We start from the raw sequence: 21,282 nt of genomic DNA, 5'->3' as shown, positions 1-21,282 counted from the left end.
TGCTCAGTGCTAAAGGAGTTACCTATAATTAAAATGTCTGTACTCTGTGTATCATAAAAATCATAGTCTTAATTAGCCATAGGAAATATGTATTATCAAAAACAAAAGAAAATAAATTTTTTTCTAGTTTCCCTTCTCAGATGCCTCCTGCTTTCTTATTGAAAGTGGTTCCAAGATAAACTTGTGAAATGATTGACTTTGCCGTTGACATTCCCACAGATTGTACACATTCTGTTTCTTCCATTCTGGATATCAGCTCTTCTCCCCACCTTTTCCAGGTCTCAGGACCCAGGTCTCTTTCTTAAAACCATAGAAAATCTTACTCTTAAGTGATTAATTCACACTGTATTATAAATGACTCTGAATAGCATAAAACCCCTTTGGAAATACTTTCAAATGGTGAAATAGCTAAGGAAATAAAGACCTCATTTTAGATTTACCAGAAAATGGTGAAAGTTTTTGAATGTGGCATTAACTCTTTTTGACGGTCCTAAAATAACAATTGTAGGTAATCAAGAATTTTTTTTCAAACTCACATCTATTAATTTTCTGAAATTTACTTATATAAAGCCATTTTAATTTGGATTTGGGTCTTAATTGGTTTGTTCATCTCTAGACATCAGGGATAATGTATGTAATATCTTCAAACTGTTGCTTTTCAACCTGTAGGATTCTCTTAAGTATAGGAAATACTTTTCATGTAAACAGTGGCATAAATGTAGCTTCAGTCTTCAATGGTCTTTTTATGCGTTTTCTTTGTGAACACAGAAAGTCAGCACCAGGATGTAGGATAAGGAGAAACATGTTTCTTATACTGCACATAAATGAAGTCATTTTAATTGTGGTTGCCTTACCCTGGGATTATAAGCATGTCTTAAACAGTACTCCATTTCCAGAGGGTTAGAGAGAATATGAATTACACTTTGGAATCCTTATTCAGCTCTTATGAGTTCTATTCCTTCTACATTGCTTAATCTGGGTGCTAAATGTGTGTGAATAGTATGGTTACAATTTGGTTCAGTGTTGCTAGAATCACAGTGGCTATGATTCTACTTTGCTGACCTCTTGGAAGTCAGACATAAATCAATGGAAATAGAATTTTGGTCACCTTTCGTTAGCTTTATCTATTAATTCAGTTACATTGACAGTTTTTCCAGGATATTATTGAGGGCTGCATTATTTTTTCATGTTGAATTCTAGCACATGTGAGAAGGCAGTTGCTCATAATTTGGTGTTTATTGGTAGAATGCATCTCCTTGTTTATCACATTTGGAGACTCCGATTTTGACAGTATTTTGACACTGTCTTGGGTGTATTATATGAACTTAAACATGGTTTGTTAAATGAACAATGGAATCCCCATTTTCCATTCCTAGTTGTATGACCTATCTCTTTCTTCATCTGTGAAATAATAATAGTTTCTACCCATTTGGGTGGATTAAATGTTACTATGAGGAAAGCACTTAGAAAAGTGCCAGCCTATATTAATAGTAAATGCTGCTTTTAGCCATCCAGCACTTATCAGCACTCCCAAAGATAGCTCCCACACTCTTGGCCATACCAGCAGACTATAACTAGAGCAGTCATTCTTAACCTTGGCTTTATATGGGGAATCTTGGAAGGTTATAAAAAAAGACTGATGCCCGGGCCCCCACTACTAGTGTGTTTGATTTAATTGGTTTGGGGTTTGAACTAGGTAGGTACAGGGATTTATAAGAGTTCCCCAGTTGATCCTAAAGTGAAGCTAAAGCTGAAGAAATACTCGACTAGATGTGTGAATAGAGGCTTGTCTGCCACTAAATCTTATGGCTTTTCCTCAGCATATCTGAAAATCAGCAATAATATACCAAAATCATTCTGCTCAGATTCATAGCTGCTTTTATGCTAGATGAAATCCAGATATATCTTTATAATCTCAACATTGTTTAGGCCTGGACTAATGCCTTTTGGCCCAGGAAACGTGGGTTTTGAAATGTGTCATAGTATTATCTTTGTGAGATATGAACAGCCTGAGTAATAATGAATTTTGCACATGTATATATTTTTAAAATGATGATTGCATATTTTCCAACGTTCTTTGTAGGAACTACTGCTTTGAATTGATACCAAGGAACAGAACGGCTAATACTCTAAACAGGCATTTGTTTTGCTATAAGAATTCTTTAAGCATGATGTCGGCAACTGACAAGATGAAAAGTGGTTCTGTGATTTGTTTCCAGTCTCAGACTTCGAGAACCACTTGAATATTTTGAAATTCCCTCCCACATCCTGTAATTGTACTTAATCAGAATTGAAAAGAGCTCAACAACTTGAGCTTGATCCAAGGGTTAAAATACCATACTTTTTCTTTTTCACAATACAGTTAAGGATCTGAAAATAAAGTTTACCAAGATGTATTAAATATGAATAACAGACAAATTTGAGATTCAAACCCATCATCATACTGAGTTATAAATTATCTCCTCAAGTAAAAAGAAATATTATGTATCCTTCACATGCCTCTAAACATCAAGCACATGGAATAAAACAACATAAGCATGGATTCTTGGAAGCACTTACAATTCCAGACCATTTGGGTCAGTCATTAAAATCTTTTGTGCTTTTAATGCCTTGTAAAGTTATTCTCAAGCAATGTTCTGAATAACTATGACTCATGGTCAGGGGACCTGGCCAGTGGAACTTCTCAGTATGGAGTGTTTTCTGTGGCATAGGGAAACTTGTACCATCTTTCAGTATATGCACTTTGAAAGCAACACAGAGAAAAGTCAGATGGGAAACACATGTCGATTTCATTCAGAAAACATGACTCTTGCCTTAGATTCAACATCAGCTTTATATCAAGAAAGAATGCAAGGTCATTAAATGACAACATATTCTCACTTGAAATATATAAACAATAGTGTAAGAGCCCACAAAAATAGTTCAGCTGAAACATTTTCTAATTGCTCTTAGTAAAAAAGGAGTAGCCTTGAAATTAGAGAGCTTTAATAAAACAGATTAGATTCAAAGACCAGTTTCCATTTTAGACACAGCTTAATGACTCTAATATTTATTATGAATTTATTTATTCAGGAAATATTTATAGAATATCTACCAGGTGTCAAACATTATGGTAGGAGTTGGGACTTAGTAGTGAATGAGTCTAGCAAGTTCTCTGTAGTCATGAAACTTACTAGGAGTTTTAAAGAAGAACCCAGAGGAAATGATTATTATTTATGTAGTTATAAAGCCAAGACAAGTAGATCCACCAAAATCTAGGAAGAAAACAAATACTCATATAGCACTTAATATGTGTGAGACATTGTTCTAAACATTTACCTAGAACAGCTCATTTCATCTTACAACAATCTGTGAAATGAGTTTTGTTAATATCTCTCTTTATGTGTGAGGAAAATAAAACACAGAAAGGCTAAGTTAAGTGCCCAGGGTCAATCCAGCCACCAAGTTTTGGAGTTGAGCTTCTCTTCATTCCAGATGGTCTGGCTCATGTTTGATATTTTGAGCTATATTATACATTAGTGTTGCAATTATGACACATTAAATTTTTAAGAGAAACATATTAATTCCAGTAATTTTAATACAACAAGACCTTGGTGTTCGTTATTTGTAGTAATAGTACAAGTTAAAGAGAAAAGAATGGTAAGAAACATGATTAGAAATTAACAAAGTAGGAAGAAAATACCTTTATATGCTATGCTTTAACATTAAAAATATTTTTAGAAACAGTTTTATTTTTTCAAATGTGTATATAATTAAAACTCATTGTAGAAAATGTGGCAGTATAGAAAAATAAAAGGGAAAAATGTCATCAATAATCAATCTCATTACCAAAAATGACATTTTATTTCCGTTTGGTCTTTTTTGTGTATGTATGATATACATACATAATTAAGACAATAGAATGTAATTACAAATCAGGCTCATATCCTACTTATTGCATCTATTACTATAACATGAACATATCTAATGGCATGAGAAAGCTATTTCTAAAACTTATTTTTGAATGCAGCTCCCCATCCCATTTTTTGAGAAGAGAATTCTCTTCTGCATGATCCCTTAATGCCAGTGTTATGCAGAACATGACATTTAACTAAGCCCACTTGGTGGCTGGAGATTTATGTGTCCTTTTTATCTTTAATATGTCCAGAAGGATCACCTGCGTAAACAACAACAACAACAACTAAGTTTTTGCTTAACAACTATGTAAATGACTTGTATCAAGAGAGCTATCCAGGTCTCTCTAAAATTAAATAAGAGACCATCCTCCAGAAGAGGAAATCTTCTTAATGTAAGGAAATGCATATGTATCCTTTGTAACATTATGATACTACTCTCTGTTTTCTGAACCCTGGGTCAGCTCCTGAGCAAGTGAGATAATTGTGTCAAAACACAAGTACTTTTGATTCCTAGGACATGCCACCCTGAAGCCTCATGTTCATGTAGCTCACCAGCTTGTTACCATAGCACATGATTTAGTTGGTATGATTCCAGTGTATTGTTGGAGAAAATGAATAATGCTGCATTGTATATAATTATCTGGGAGACTATACCTTTGACAGGGGAATTATCCACTGAAAGATGGATGGCAAATGCTACCAGTTACCAGAGAATGTCTGAAAGTATTGGCTTGTTTCTAAATGATTCTTTAAAGAAAATTTCCTTGGAACAGAGAGGTCATATAGTTTGAATCCCAAATTCTGTTAGCAAAGCATGGCTCTTGTGGATGAGTGGGCACTTTTCTTTCTTAGGTCAAGGAGAGAAAAGAGTCAAAAGACACTGAGAAAAGAAAGTGCTGTTGTTCCAAAATCCACCACTACCAGCAGCACCTCCAACAATGACAAAAATGAAATGACCAACTCCAATTTTTACAGAAGAGCAGATGAAATTGAAGGGAGAGAGCAAAGGAAGAGAAAAGGAGGCAAAATGGTGGGAAATATGCAGCGATTCCGCTCAGTGGTTTTAATTGAATATATTATCCAGTTGGTTGGTGACTGTGTTTCCAAGGACTGAAAGGTGATCATTAGATGTTAGAGATTGTGCAACTTTGAAATATGGTATATCTTTCTGTCTTGGAACAAAAGAACTGGATAATAATAATAATAAAAAAAAAACCTCTGTCTACCTATTAAGGTCTTTATCAGGATGGAATGTATCTTAGACAATGTTGAGGATTATTTTAAAATAATAATGAAGCCTTTTACTAATTTAAGGATGAATATATCTTTTTGCAATATTCTCTGATCAATTTATGTCCTTTGTATTGTTTTATGATTAGTACATTTATCATGAGTTTTAAAAAAAAGCTATTTACCAGTACAAAATGGAAAATCTTATAATAATGTATAGTTATTGAGTCATTACATTGTGTTCAATGTTGATTTAAAAGACTAATGTGAATTTTTTTCATTTAGTTCCCATGAAAATTCTGTGAGTTAGGTGGTGTTACTATACCATTTTTTAGCTGAGAAAACTGAGCAAAGCCAAGTCTGATTTCAGAAACTATCCTCTTTATATTCATGTTAAAGGAAACGAAAAAAAAGTCAGGAAGAAATTGAATTTCTTTAAATATACCTTATGATTTTGTTAGTATTTCCAACATTCATTCAGCTAATATTTTTCAAGTGCCTTCTCAGTTCAAGGTACTGTATTGTACTGCTGTTACTGGTGACTAACACAAATGTAGTTATTGAACTGTGAGCAGGTCACAGATAAACTAAAATGTAGACTGAAAGTAAGTGCATAGTATGGCTCTGGAAGGGGAGTTTTTAAGGCAAAGAGTTTTTCCTAGCATACCAGTAGAATATCTTATTGTTTTTAAGTTGAAAACGAGAGTCTGCATGGGATGCCTGTGTGGGTCAGTCAGTTAAGCATCTGACTCTTGATTTCAGCTCAGTCATGATCTCAGGGTCATAGGATGGAGCCTCACATCAGACTCAGCACTCAGTAGAGAGTATGCTTGAGATTCTCTCTCTCCCTGTACCTCTCCCCTAGCTCTCGCTCTCTCTCAAAATAAATAAATATTAAAAAAAGAATATTAGAGTCTGCATTAAAGTTGTGTTCTCGTGCATATCTGCCACATGAAATGTGTAGAGAGATCATTAAAAACAAATCGTTTGTTAATTTTGTATGCATCGTAAACACAGGTTTGGGTGCCCTAGGTCTATTTTAATTTTTGCAGTGTAAGCCTTTCCATAAGGAGAGATACCTTAAAACATATGCACTGGATTTACAAGGCTTTTATTCTAACCTTAGTTTTGCTAAAATGTTGACTGTGTTATTAGATAAGTTGCAACTACTTTTTTACTTCAAGTATCTCATCTACAAAAGGATGATAATACCTATCACAGATTCTGGAGAAAATGATGACTTAAGTTTTTGGTAAATTCTCAGCTCTGTGGTAGGGCAAGGAAGACAAACAGAAATGCCTTTGTCCACCTTGAATAATTATTACATAGAAGAGTCTAATCCATGATCTCAAGTTAATAAGGGGGAGCTACCTGAATGGGCCTAATTTGAAAGGTTACAGGTTTAAGAAGATAAAGAAGATTAGGTATAGTAGGCATATTGCAAAATCAAGTTTTACTCTAGGAGTACTTGTTTTCCTAAGGATGCTGAAGTATGGGATAAAACTGTGGAGACAGAGTGATGAACTGGATAAGCTGTTTACATGTTGTGCCAGAGGGGAATGGAAGAAGATGAGGAGTGAGGCCGTTGAGCCATGAGCAGGTCACACATAAACTAGGAAGTGTACTGAGTGCATAATGTGACCCTGGAAGTAAAGTTTCTTTCTTTCTTTTTCTTTTTTAAAGATTTTATTTATTTATTTGTCAGAGAGAGAGAGTGAGCACAGGCAGACAGAGTGGCAGGCAGAGTCAGAGGGAGAAGCAGGCTCCCTGCGGAGCAAGGACCCCAATGTGGGATTCAATCCCAGGACACTGAGATCATGACCTGAGCCGAAGGCAGCTGCTTAACCAACTGAGCCACCCAGGCATCCCTGGAAGGAAAGTTTCTTAAGCCAAAGTATTATTCCTGGAATACTAGTAGAATATCTCATTGTTTTTGTATTGAAAATGGGAGTCTGCATTAAAGTTGTTTAGTCGGGTTCATATGCTTGTGATTTTCTAAAGCTCATAGTAAGTGTACTAGGAATGTCTTCAGTGTTATAGTTTACATTAGAAAATAACGTCATCACAGCGGTCAGTAGAGATCTTCCAAGGTCCATGAAATATGTATTTTTTTCACTGTATTTGCATCATTTTGTTCTTATGGTTATGCTTTCTTAGGGATAACTTGGAGAAGATAAATCATGCCCTAAATTCATAGCTCTTATTCTAGATCTCCTTCCTACATCATTTTCCAAAAAACTATCTCCAGGTGGAACAGGATTTTCTTCTTTTGAAATATTAAAACTTTTTGTTAAAACTGAATTTGTAAATGTCTACTTTTGTAACTAATATTGGTGGTAGTAGAAAAATGTATTCATATGTCATATTATACATCGATGGCAATTACATTTTGTTTGTTTATAACTAAAAACTAATGACTTCATAAAAAACACTTTTTTTTCTGGACATGGGCAAAGTAGTAGCGATGTATATCAAAGTATGGGTCATAGGTAGGGAACATCAGTATTACCTACTAAGTGGTTAAAATTTAAATTCGTAGACTTCATTCTAGTTCTACTATATTAGAAACTCTAAAGGTTTCTATAGCCCAGAAATAGATGTTTTAGCCAGTTCTTCAGGTGATTTTAATACAAACGAAAGTTCGAGAATGTCTAGTTAATACCATTTCTGCTCAGATTCTCTCTTGGCCATATGACCCCCTCGATGTAAGGTGGTGAGGTCAGCCAGTTCCTGGAACAACTCTACTACTTCTACAGAAGTACCCAGCTTATGTGGAATCTTTGGCAAACAACTAACAATCTCTAGCTATCACTAATATTTCACAAGAAAAGTTATATTAGGAGAAAATATGTTTAAAAAGATACTAAAATTATTATTTGCTCAGCAATCAACCCAATTTCATGTTTGTTGCTTTAATTTTAGAATAGAGTGACAATTTATTTTATATTGTGGATTCTGTGGAATTTTTTTTTTAACCTAAAGCCTTGATAGAGAAAAAAAATTTCAATAAAGAGGATATGTTCTGAAAGTAGGAGACCTGAAATTTTATTTTATTTCTGTCAGGTGCTGAGTGACTTAAGAAAAGCTTCAGTTTCTTTAAGATTGAATGAAAATAACAGCTGAACATTGAGATTACTTTGAGGCTTGATGGTTTCATACTTTCTAATGTTAATGTTTTAGAACTATAATTAAATTCAATAATTGAAAATAAATATATATTAGGCTGTTTATTTTATGCTCTGCAAAGGTATTTCCCAGGAATTAAAAATAAATTATTCTAGTGGGGGCACCTGGGTGACTCAGTTGATTAAGTATCTGACTCTTGATTTCAGCTCAGGTCTTGATCACAGGCTTGAGTTCAAGCCCTGCTTTGGATTCCACATAGGGTGTAGAACCTACTTAAAAAAAAGATTAGTGATAGGGGAAACAATTACCTAAACAACTGAAAACAAAACATATATGATGTTATTGTCTTTTTATAAATTTTATATGATTTAACTATCAAAAACTTCAAGTATCAAAATAAATAATTCACAATTTAGAACTATTTCTGGTCATATTATGAGGTAGATCATAGAGCATTTATTAATTACACTTTTTAAGTTTTCCCCATTACTGAGGATATAGTAATAAACAGGAATAATAATAATAATTCCAGGTACTAAATATGTAGTAATAAATAGTCACTGTTTATTACTCAGACAATACTCTGGAAGCAAAGTACCTAAAACTATACTAAGCAGAGTCATATAAAATGCATATTTGTTAGATGAATGAAACACAGTGTTAAAAATGTTAAAGCCAGTAGTTTAAATATGACTCAAAGAATATCCCCCTAATAATTCCCTAAAGTGCTGTGGCCAGAAAATTTTTATGACTTCTATAACTATCGAAAATGTCATCTGAGGCAATCACCAGTGTAATTAAAGAAAAATAATAAGAGCTCAGAAAAATCTCTGAAAAGTTATATCAGTGAGTCAAGTGGGCAGTGATTGTATGTGGAATTTTAAAACCTTCTCCATGTATTAAATTAAAAAGAATAAATAAGCCCAATTTGCAAAAGAAAAAATTAACAGAAGTAGAAGAATCTTGTTTGTGTTTATGAAAAGGCAAGATAAATAGAATATGTCTGACAGAAAAAGTATAGCTTCAATTCAAATATATATTTTTTTAAATGTAGCTTCCATTAGAGAAAAAAATGAAAATATATGAGTGAGCAAATTTGAGGGATTTGAATAAATATTTAGTTCACTTTCCTACAAAAGTCAAATCGAACCATTTTTTATCACTATCCATTGAGAACATTATGTTTCTCTTCATATCTCTTTTTAAAATATTAATATTAAATATTTTTATAATTAGGTTTCCCCATTTTCAGAATAGATGCCATATGTCCTTTAATTTCCTCTCTCTGCTCATATTTCATATGTTGTTTGTTCTCATATTCCTGTTCCTTCAAATACTATTAAATAGCACAAAATGAGCTATTTAGAAAATGAAAATCAAGTTTATCAGCATATTTTTCAGAATACATACTTTTAATAATTGTTTCTTTTTTTCAGGGAATTTAAACTTTAATATAATATAAACTTTGTATTAACTGGAAGTATATTCTAAAGGTCATCCTAGCATTAACCCAGAAAATTTCTAGGAGAAAAAGCACTTTTTAATTGTCTAAATAAAAAAAGCATTTTTTTATTGTCTATTAAGAGCAAGAAATCTTACTTCAACTTTGCCAAGCTCAGCATGATAATCTAACACACTGTGCCACTCTGCTTTGTCAAAGAAAAAATACCCTTCAACTTTAAAATTTCTTTTCTGATTGTTTGGTTATAGGATAAAAAAATTGTAGGGCTATATTAGACAAAAGAAACAAATTATGAATCTATAACATTAATTACTAATGACAGGAAGGCAAATGACACGCCTATGGAAAAACATTTCTTCTCCTGAAGTACTTAAAAATCACCTATTAAAGATTATGTCAATTCAAGATTTTTTTCCTTTTTTTTTTTTGAGAGTGCGTGTGCATGTACGAGAGTGGTGATGGGGGACTAGATCTCATGGCCCTGAGCTAATATCAAGAGTCAGATCTTAACCAGCTGAGCCACCCAGGGGTCCCAAGATTCAAGTCAGTTTAATTCAAAATTGTTTCTTAAGGATAACACAAGAAAATCACTTTAAATTAATATTCATAAATATATTTGGTTGGACGGTTTAAATTCTACCTTTATATCTAAGAAACTGTAATATGTGAAAAAAGTTTCTCATCTTCAACATAGTCTAGCTAATTAAAAATATTCTAACATCATATGACATAACATATTTAGTTCACAGTCTGCACAGTCGCTTTCTAGTTTTTTAATCTCTCAAAGAAATTGAGAAAGACCATAAATCTGCAAGCAGGGACCTGTCCAAATAACTACATTAAGTCTTTTGTAATGATTAAGAATAATATTCTTAAAGTACATGATCCAAAGTAACCTTGATAATTAATTTAAAAATTGAAAAGTAAAAAGTGAAATTTGAAAATAAAATTTAAATTATCTACAAAATTACCATATATACAGAAATATGCTATAAGATGCCAGCTAATGCCACTTTATTAGAAATTAATGATTTTAGAGGATAAAACTTTGGCAACTATCAGGCTGCTATTTCTTGCTATTTCTTCTTTAAATGGTTGACATATGTTAACCTTGTTATTAAGGTTTATTACTGTTCTTAAGCTAAATATACACTTTTTTCATTATAAAATACCTTGTAAAATTTGACAATTTATTAATGCTATTTGATATTGTCAAACCAAACCCCTAAATTTTAAAAGGACAATATTTAAACCATAGATTTAGTGACTATGTAGCCTTTAATAACAGTGAGCAAATAGTTTAATTCTATCTAATGACAGCCATGACCAGTGGTTATAAATTTTAAATGTTACTTTTCTTGAAATAAATGATGCAATTTCCTATGCTTACTTTTTACAAAGAATGCATCGTGTATAATGGATGAGTGCTCACTGGCATTCATTCTCTAAGAGTTAAGCGATGGTTCCAGACCATCTCCACACTGTCCTTTGTTCACATGTCCATGGTAGCCGCTTGGCTTGCACTGAACTACATATTCAGCTATAGCCATAGAAGGGCTGCAGTATGAACAAATCCCACGCAGTGTTTTTAGGGGGATGTCAGGATAGATTCTATGTTTCAGGCATTTTCTATTATATTATGTTTCACTTAGAGATTCCAATGCTGCATAATTTAAGACCTCCATATTCACTGTTCTCCCTCAAAATAGACATTAGCCATCATCTTCCTTAGGAAAACTGGACTTACCACCAAAGGAAATGCCATGCCCTCATCTATACTCTGCATGTGCTCTGTGAAAGCTTATTTCAGAGCACCTAGTGATTCAAGATGAATCAATCTATTCATCTTGCTTATTTTTTCCACTTTTATTGAGATATAATTGACATATATCGCTGTATAAGTTTAAAGTGTTATCTTACTAATTAACTTACCATATCTATTTCCCTTATGTAGACTCCTGTGCCCCATGACATGACTTTTGCATATTCAGCTACTTGCTCCACACCCAGCACATCTAGTCATTTATTTAACAACAATATGTTAAATGCCTATTCAGAGGTAGACTAGGGTAATGGTAAAGAACTCATCAGTTGTGTGATTATGGGCACTTGCTTTACCACTCTTTGCCTCCTTTTCCTCATTTGTAAGATGAGTGTAGTATAGCATTTATTGTGCAAGGTTGTTATCAGGATTAAATTGTCAATGATGTGAAGGGCATAAGGTAAGTTGTGCACAAAATGCATAATGTAATCTATTGCTATTACTACTGCTAGTCTGGAACTATTCTGGGCCCTGGTAATATAACAGTAAACAAAAATAGCAGGAGTGGAGGAAGACAGATTAAATAAGTAGCAGATAATTTAGATGTACTTTAATTGCAATTGAGATTGCATGGATAATGGAACAGGGTAACAGTATGGAGAATTTGGGGGGGAGCAAAAATAGATTGGGTAATCAAGCAAGGCCATTCTGAGGAGGTGAAATCTGAGTTCATACATGAATTATGAAAAGAACCAGCTATAGAAAACTCTGGACTGGAAACAAACTTTGCATACACAAAAAATAGAAAGAAGCTCGGTATGTGTGCAGCTAGATAAATGTTTAGTTAAATGAATTATTGGAAGGCTGAATGCATTATCTTATTTGAACATATTCAAATACAAACCCAAAGAGATTTCTGGATTTATCCCAATAATTGGTTTATATTTTCTATGACCAAATGTTGTGGTTTATCAAAAACTAAAAACAAAAAAAAATTATTTTAAAGATTTCTGAATCTGAACAATGTAAATTGGTGTAGAATAATAGTAATTTCCTGGATATTTTTAAAGTAATACTGTCTAACAAATATTAAAGGTTTTTCAAAAAAAATGTTCTAAACTCATACCAATAAACTGAATTCTCAGAACCAACTTCTGAGTATAGCTATCTTATGTCGTGAGGTACAAAGAAGTTAAGTAACTTGCCCAAGTCTCAAAGAGAGTAAGTCGTACAGCCTGGGCTAAACCTTACCAATCTCTTCTTAACAACAGTAGAAACCTATCCCCCTGGCAAATTTGGACAAAATTTACTCTTCTGACTCTATACATTAGAATGGTAATTTATTTAATTTGGTATGATGTGTACTTACATGTATGGACATGCGTGTTTTGTAATAGCCCTCAGAAAAAGTCATTAGCAATATTTAAGGTCACTTTGTGAAATACATGAGGACTGGTACAAAAGATGTTCTGAGAACTTTCCAAATCCTCAATCAAGTTGGAGGGATCTGAGCATAAGCCCTTGTAGAGAGGTGGATGAAAGTGCTCTCTGGGTTGTCAAGTATCAGGGCTGCAGCTGATAAACTGAGCCATCGTTCTGTTTCTTTGTTGTGTCAAGTTCAAGACCAATGAACCAAATGGGATTCATCAATTTCCAAAGAAAATGGTTCTCTGTCTTCTCTCTTTTCTTTTCTTTTTTTTTTTTTTTTTTGTATCTCAGGATAAATATTTCTTGTGACACCTCTGACATGGTTATAGCCCTTGTAGGTCATCAGTAAACAGATGGGGTTGATGGATAAAAATATCAAGACAACTGGACAGACCTCCCCCAAAACCCACAGCAGCAGGCCCTGGGAGACCCAATGAATCTCTGTAATCTTTGGTTAATGGCCAATATGAAGCTTCTTCTACCAAAACAAATAAATATATGTCTAGAAAAACTTGTATTGATTTTCATCTGGGAGACATATTAGGCAGGAGGAGCTGCTTGAGGTTTGAAAGGGACAACATAGGGGAATAGTGAAGACCGAGAGACGATGTGCATCCTGCAGGGAACCAGCAGTAGCAGAGCCAGAGGTAAATGCAGGTATCCCCTCCATTTCTGAGAGTTCACACTGTGCCACTTCACTTTTATGAAAGACCTACTTAGTGCCTGTTTTCGCCAAACCAAAAGAAATCTGAAGAGGATTTTCACTTCCATCAAAGAAAGGTGATAAGCCAAAGTTGTGTTCCATGCCCACCTGTACAGAGGTAGCCGCTGTGGTCCCACCAGGCTCCTTCCCTGGGAACTCAGGTGTCCTGAGTCAGCAGGAGGCTCCACAGTTCTGAATTGTGTGTATAAGCATCACAGCTAAAGTGCTTTAGCTTGATTTATTTTGTGCATCCATGAGCAAAATGTGTCCTCCAATATCAGAAAAGCCTACGAGAGGTTATTTTTAGGAGTCTGGGAATGCTCAAACATTTTTCTATATAAATTAATGGTAGTTGCTTAGCCTTATGCTCTTTTGGTTTATGAAAGGTTTCCTAGGAATGGTTTTCTTCTGGATAGTGGGGGAAACCTGTACCAGGACAGCAGCTTATGAGCTGGACAATTTGTTTTTGAGGAAAAGGAACGGAACGTGTGTGGTCCTCTTAAGTTTTGTTTTGTTTTTTTCTATTCCAGAATAACAATCTCGTTTTCTCCCAATCAAAGTATTCAATTTAGTGAAGTACATTATTTCTAAACTTGGGGTAATAATCGCAAAATAACAGAACAGTAGTAATAACAACAAGGCAATAGTAACTACTAGAATTTACAGCTGAAATAGCTGAATTTGTAAAGACCCTAAGTAGATACTCATGGTTGATAAATACTGCTGTTGTTGATGATGTTAGTTGAGGGCTTATTATGAACACCTTCTATTTATTGAGTCTCACTAGGCCTTTTTTATAACATAATCTCTATTTAGTTTCTTTAATATAGTCATAAGAGACTTGTAAGTGAAATCAATTTCTCATCTTTTAGCAAATGGCCTTAAACTTTAGAAATACTAAATTAATTGAACTAAGTTGCATAGGCAGGAGGTCAGAATCAGACTTAGATTGTTTGTGTCCAGGGCCCAAAGTCATTCTCTTACTTTGCATTGTAAATATTTAGCTGAAGAGTGGGATTCTAATTGAAAAGCAGAAAATAGAGCTGTGAATGGATGGGAATTAAAGCATAAATAGGCTAACACTTCATTTTTCTGTTAATCCACAGTTTTCCTTCTCTTGGCATTATTTCTATCCTAAATATTCACAAGCTTTCCAGTTTTACCTTTAGGACGTGAGCAATTTGAAGTGTCCTCATAAGTTATAGGAAACGTCAAACTAAAAATGATCCCTTGTGTTATCTTTCACAATAAAAAATTATGGTAATATATCCAACAAATGAGAAGCCATTGAAAAGGGAAATAGGCTTACAAGTTATTAGTACCTGACTCACAGGGTTTAAGTCACAATTATTATCCTTTAAGAAAATTACGAGATTTACAGACTCGGTTTCCACAATATGCACTGTTTGCTATTTAAATTGGATATTCTTAAATTCTGTTACAAAATAAAACACTTCCAGCAATTGTCAAGACATAAAACGGTTCCTGGGTTCATGATATGTTACTCATGGTATGAGTTTTCCAGAATTAATGAGGAAGTAGTGAACTTCTTAGTTTGTTGCTCTGATAGAGCTGAGGGAAAATGCTGGGGTACAATGAATGGGCACTCAGCCAGCAGGCCATTTCCTAATAAAAACAGTTAGCATTGTGCCATAAACATATGAAAAATAGCTTATAAAACACTATGCTAGAACTTACTGAACAATGGAAAAGAGAGGATATGATATTTTTTGTAACATCTCCATTTAAAAATAAACATTCTTTGTTTTGGTTCCCCAAGATAATACCTAAAATAGTTTTGGTAATCACCATTTGTATTTATGCCATTCTACCTCATAAGTATCAGATAGGATAGCTACATTATGCAAGACATTTAAAACATAACTTTAACAGAGCATTGTCAGCTTTAAAATACTCATGTTTATGGGCTTTGGGGAAATTATTATTTTCAGCCAACTTAAGTACTTTCTGAAATGGGAGTAAATATTTTAGTATATGTGCTGCCGAAGCGAGCACTGAAATGGGAGTAAATAAAAAGAAAAGTAAAAATTCTGGAAAGGCTTAGCACAGAAAAACACACAATGTTTAAATATAATTAGGGGTCAACACTCAGTGAGTCTCTACTTGATGGAAAAATATTACAAATAAACATAGTGTTATTTAAGAATTACAACTTTTGACTCAGAAAAGGAGTGATACACTTCATTTAAAAAATGATTTTAGAGGGCGCCTGGGTGGCTCAGTGGGTTAAAGCCTCTCTGCCTTCTGCTCAGGTCATGATCTCAGGGTCCTGGGATTGAGCCCCACATCGGGCTGTCTGCTCAGTGGGGAGCCTGCTTCCCCCTCTCTGCCTGCCTCTCTGCCTACTTGTGATCTCTGTCCATCAAATAAATAAATAAAATCTTAAAAAAAAAGATTTTAGAGAAGGAATACTCTTTTTGGAAATTACAATGGAACTGCAACTGCCAGTATCTTGTTACAAATTGTTTTAAAACCTACATGCAGGTTTCTCCTGTGCTATCCCAAAATAGAGCGTTCCTAGGAAACCTTTCAAGCATAAGGCAAAGAAGAAGTTATCACTAATTTATTTGGAAAAACTTTTGAGCATTACCAGACCTAAAAAAAAATAAACCCTCTTAGGCTTTTCTGATAGCGTAGGGCACATCTTGCTAAGGGATGCACAAAATCAATCAAGATGAAGCACAGATGCTCATAAAGTTCAAGGCTGCCGAGCTTGGTGCTGAGATGCTGAGTGCAGTTTCCAAGGAAGGAGCTTGGCGGGGCCACACTTGCTGCTTGGGATTCAAGCTGCCTGGTAGAAAACAAATGCTGAAAGCTATTTTTGCTTTTCACCTTTTCTCCTAAAAGCCAAAATCCTCTTTGGATTTCTTTCAGTTAGCAAAAACAGGTACTAAAAATACGTCTTTCGTAAAAGTGGAGTAACATAATGCTAATTTTTGAAAATGAGTGTGTGTGTATGTTGGGAGGGTCTGCATAGTAATTTTCTCTAGAAAGCCAAAGCAACTAACAGAATATACAAAACAGAAACCCACCAGCTAATTAACAGAATCTTGTTATTGTATCTGAGTGACACATACAACAGACAAACCAGTCATTTTAGGTGTCAACTTAGAAATGGTAATGACTTTGGAAGCGCATTCATCCATTCAGAATGTTTGGCAGGGCTTTCACAAAGGAGACAACATGTACATTAGCCTTAAACAGAAGTAAATAGAAGTTTTCCAGGCAGGAAAGGAAAATGGACATTCCAGTCAAAAGCCTTCCAAGAGCCAAGTTTTCAAAATGTGAGATTTGGTTACGCTTTGGGTGACTATGGCATAAAATTGTGGATTAGGGAGGGAGAAGTAATTTGAAAAGGTTAGCTCGGATTCATTTTCATGTTAAAAGTGAAAACAAATTCTGTCTCAAATACCTTTAACTGAAAAGATAATTAGCTTATGTTCTTGACAAATCTAGGGTTAGATAAGTGTAAGCTTTCAGTCTCTTTTCAATTCAGAGCCTTTCTCAATTAGCAGGATCTGGTTTCTTTCTCTGAATTGCTCAGGTCTGCTTCTTGTCTGTTGGGTTCGTATTTTGCTAGACATATGCCTTACCATGGTGTGTGCTTTCTGCCCTATGTTCCTTTCCTGGTTGAAATCTGGAGGGAAAGAGAGTGAACTTTTTTTGACCACTCCTATGCTTGATCTACAAGTTACTGTGGCTGGATCCATTTCATCAGGTTCCCACTTCTGCTCCAAAACTGCCATGTACCATTGGCCAGATGTGTGCTGATACTCCGTTCTTGGAGCTGAGGATAGAGCACTCCCCCCTTGAATAACAGAGGTCATGGGTCATGGCAGTTGAAAAATAACAAAGGTCCATAATAGTCTGTCCCTTTGGCCATCTATCATAAAACAGCCTTATTCTTAAATTCGCCTTTCCCAGTTACTGTATCCAGGTCCAGATCTATGCCTCTGGTTAATTTCAATTCTTATTCATTAGGCCTGAATGTAACTCCTCATGGGTCAGCAAACTAACAAGAAATTTACCTTTATACAATAACCTATCATTTGTAAAAAAAAAAAAATGACAGAGAAAAGAAGTATTTGCAATAAAACTTCTATTGGATGGGGCAAATGACAAATAAATATAGTGGCCAAGAGTTCATACCACATATAATATGTGGTTAAAAAAAAATAGCAAGCGTTCTTTGCCCTGTTTGCTCTGGAGCTAGAAGGAATTGTTTTGTTAGTAGCTTTGAATCAGTTGCCCTGATTCTTCTCCTCTGGGTGGCTTTCCTTATTTATTTATGTATTTATTTATTATTTGATTTATTTAGGTTTTCCTCATTTTTTTCTTTTTTTTGTTGTTGTTCCAGTAATTAAATGTGAGATATACATATGGAGTATGCCCCATCCCCTTCCACTGTGATATGATTAAGAATTTGGGATATGCCTTAGAGATTCTAATTATAGCTATTGTTTTCCAGTGCTGATGGGACAACTCTTAAAATTTAAGTGTACTTTCAATATATGTGTTCCAAACAATTCCATGGACTACTACTAAAGGTCAGAAATCTCTTCAAAGTAGTCTTTTTTTTTTTTTTTAAGATTTTATTTATTTATTTATTTACTTATTTAGAGTTAGGGGCAGGGGCAGAGAGGGAGGGAGAGAGCGAATCTCCAGCAGACTCTGCATTGAGTGTGGAGCCCGACATAACGTGGAGCTCAATCCCTCAACCCTGAGATCATGACCTGAGCCAGAACCAAGGATCAGATGCTTAACCCACTGAGCCACCCAGATGCTCCTCCTGCAAGCAAGTCATTGTATTAAAACCATGTCCCATATTTTTCTCTTAGTATCCTCCAGACACATTGCTCTGCCCATCCCTTTCATCTACTTGTCTAAACCTTGCTTCAGACTTGGGACAGTTTATCACATTGACTCGGGTGGGAGATAGAACCACTCTGACTCTTGCTCCCAACTACACATCATGTGGCATCTTTCAGGTAGGGTAACAGTCCTCTTTTCTAAGTAGTTTAAAATAGAAACTTCTTTGGAGGAAACTGATGACAACGGCTTCTCACAGGTTTTAATATTATTTCCTCCTATTGTTCCTATTTCCCCACTTTTGTTGGCAGTAACTTTAGTTTGGAAGAAAGAATTCAGCTTTCTAATCTTTTAAATTTCTCAGTGACCTTGAATAGGTCTCAGGCGAGAAAGGTATTTCTCAGTAAAGCCACATCTTCTTCCTGGCTGCATTTAAGTAAACCAATTTCAACATAAGCTTGTCTTTCTCTTATAGGACTTATAGAGAGCCATAGAAATAAGAACCACGTTCCAAAATCTCACATTTTTCATATCAAGACCAGGAATGCTGTTGTCTCAGTAAGGATAAATTCTGAGCACCAAGCTAAAATGGGTGTGTATTTACCTATCTCTACCCTCTACAACCAAATTACAAATGCTATTATCTGTCCCCAACAGAAGTGGGAGAGTTCTCCCCTCTCCTTGATTCTCTCAATTTTGAATTTGCTGTTAGCCATTGGCAATGTTCCAGTCTTAGTGCCAGTTCTCATATCTTTTGATAAGTGAGAGAAAATACAATCCAGAGTACTTTGTCACAAAGAAAGTGTATTAACTCACAACTGAAAACTCTAGGGCTTGCTTGATCTTGGGGGATGTTAACAGGATCAAGTTTCTTTTGTTCATGTTTTAGATTCGTGTTTTTGTGTTGATCATTGATTATTTATTTATTTAAAGGTTTTATTTATTTGAGAGAGAGAGAGAGAAAGAGAGAGCAGGGAGAGCAGCAGAGGGAGAGGGAGAAACAGACTCCCCTCTGAGCAGGGAGCCTGATGCAGGACTCAAAACCAGGACCTTGGGATCATGACCTGAGCCAAAGTCAGATGCTTAACTGACTGAGTCACCCAGGCGCCCTGCGATTCCTTTTTTACATAGTGTGCTGGTTTTGTGCCATTTTTGCTAATCTGGAACCACAGTTTTTTGTTTTTTGTTTTTTTTCCTATGATTTTGGATTAGGGTTTGCCACAAGTGGAATGCAGCAAGCTTTAGAAAGTAGACGTGAAGCTGTAGGCGTTAAGTTCTGAAGATACGGTAAGGTAAGATGTCAAGTGATGTTGACTGCACATGTGGATTTGTTGTTTTACCGTATTGATATGTGACAGCCATGTAGCCTATAACTCTTTTATCACCTGGTATACCTTATCTGTCAGCTTCTCAGGATCCAGGTAGAGCATACATGGAGTGTCATTGAGAAATGTATCAGCTTCTTTTACTGGGAACCTATGATGTCAAGGTTAGAGAAGGGGAGAGATAGGCTCAGGTTCCAGTTTACTCTTGTGCACTCCAGTTTATTTTTGTGGTTTCCAACAAGAACTCATGGGTCCCAATTTTCTCTCATTCTCTCACCTCATTTCATGCCAAGCTTTACTTCTTAAATATCAGTTTCAAGTTTATTACCAGACATAGAACCAATGTCCTTCCCATGGTTTTCTTCAGCAGCCCTTCTCAATTGTGTCATGTCTTATTTTAGTAATAAATCTCTTATACCATATTGCTTTTAGTTGCTCCATTCTCTGGTCAAACCCTAACAATACAGATAGGTTCTCTTTCTGTATTCACAATATAGCAAAAATAACTTCATCTGACATCTTCCCAAGTTCAAGCTCTATGGAAAAGGCTTGGGTCTTTTTTAAGTACAAGGATTCTTATTGGATCATCTTGGGTCATTATTAATTTTCTATCAATGTCTGTGACCAGGAAGAGAACACCGTGCTTATTGGTTAAGTCTGTCCATATTTTCACCCCTAAATTAATCACTATGGTCTAGGGAATTCAGTGTATTGATTGACTAATTCTGAGTCACATGTTCTTTTTCTAAAAAAGTGGGTGCACTGAATGAAGAGGGTTGATTTCCAAAAGACTTCAAAATATTGCTACCAGAGAGAGAGAGAGAGAGGAAACTCAAGATGTTTATTATAGGGTGGACTATAATCTGTGGTGGCCTTAAAGTTCTGGGCAAATTTTATAGTAATGGAGAATCACTGAGAATTTCTCAAAGTTGGGGGCTTACAGAATCCAAAAGACTTCTAATGTCTCAATGTTGAGATCAATATATCATTTAGTTTTGTTTTCTCCACTCTAGCATTGTGCCTACGACATAGCTGTTGCTCAAAAAATCATCAGATTGTTGAATATTATAACCTATGTTTTTGAAAGATGGTCAGATACTATGTGAAGTATAGATAAGTGGGAAGTAACTGAGCCAGAATTATGGACTTGTCTGGATAATAGATCCAGATGGAAAGAGGACACTAGGCCGGAATTCTGGAATATGCAAATGTTAAAAGGCAAAGGAAAAAGTGATAATAAAGAAGAATGACAAACAGTAAAAATGTATAAAGGAAACTGGAGTAACTTCATTAGACTAATATATGGACTAGCACTCAGGGAAATTGAATGTTTATCTGCTTAAGCAATTTTTTAAAAAATATTTTATTTATTTATTTATTTGACAGAGAGAGAGAGAGAGGTCACAAGTAGGCAGAGAGGCAGAGAGAGGGGGAAGCAGGCTCCCTGCTGAGCAGAGAGCCCGATATGGGGCTCGATCCCAGGACCCTGGGATCATGACTTGAGCTGAAGGCAGAGGCTT

The sequence above is a fragment of the Neovison vison genome, chromosome 11 (genome assembly GCF_020171115.1).
Source record: "Neovison vison isolate M4711 chromosome 11, ASM_NN_V1, whole genome shotgun sequence".
Lineage (NCBI taxonomy): Eukaryota > Metazoa > Chordata > Mammalia > Carnivora > Mustelidae > Neogale > Neogale vison.
The sequence above is the reverse complement of the archived record's forward strand: the minus strand, read 5'-3'. Positions refer to the sequence as shown.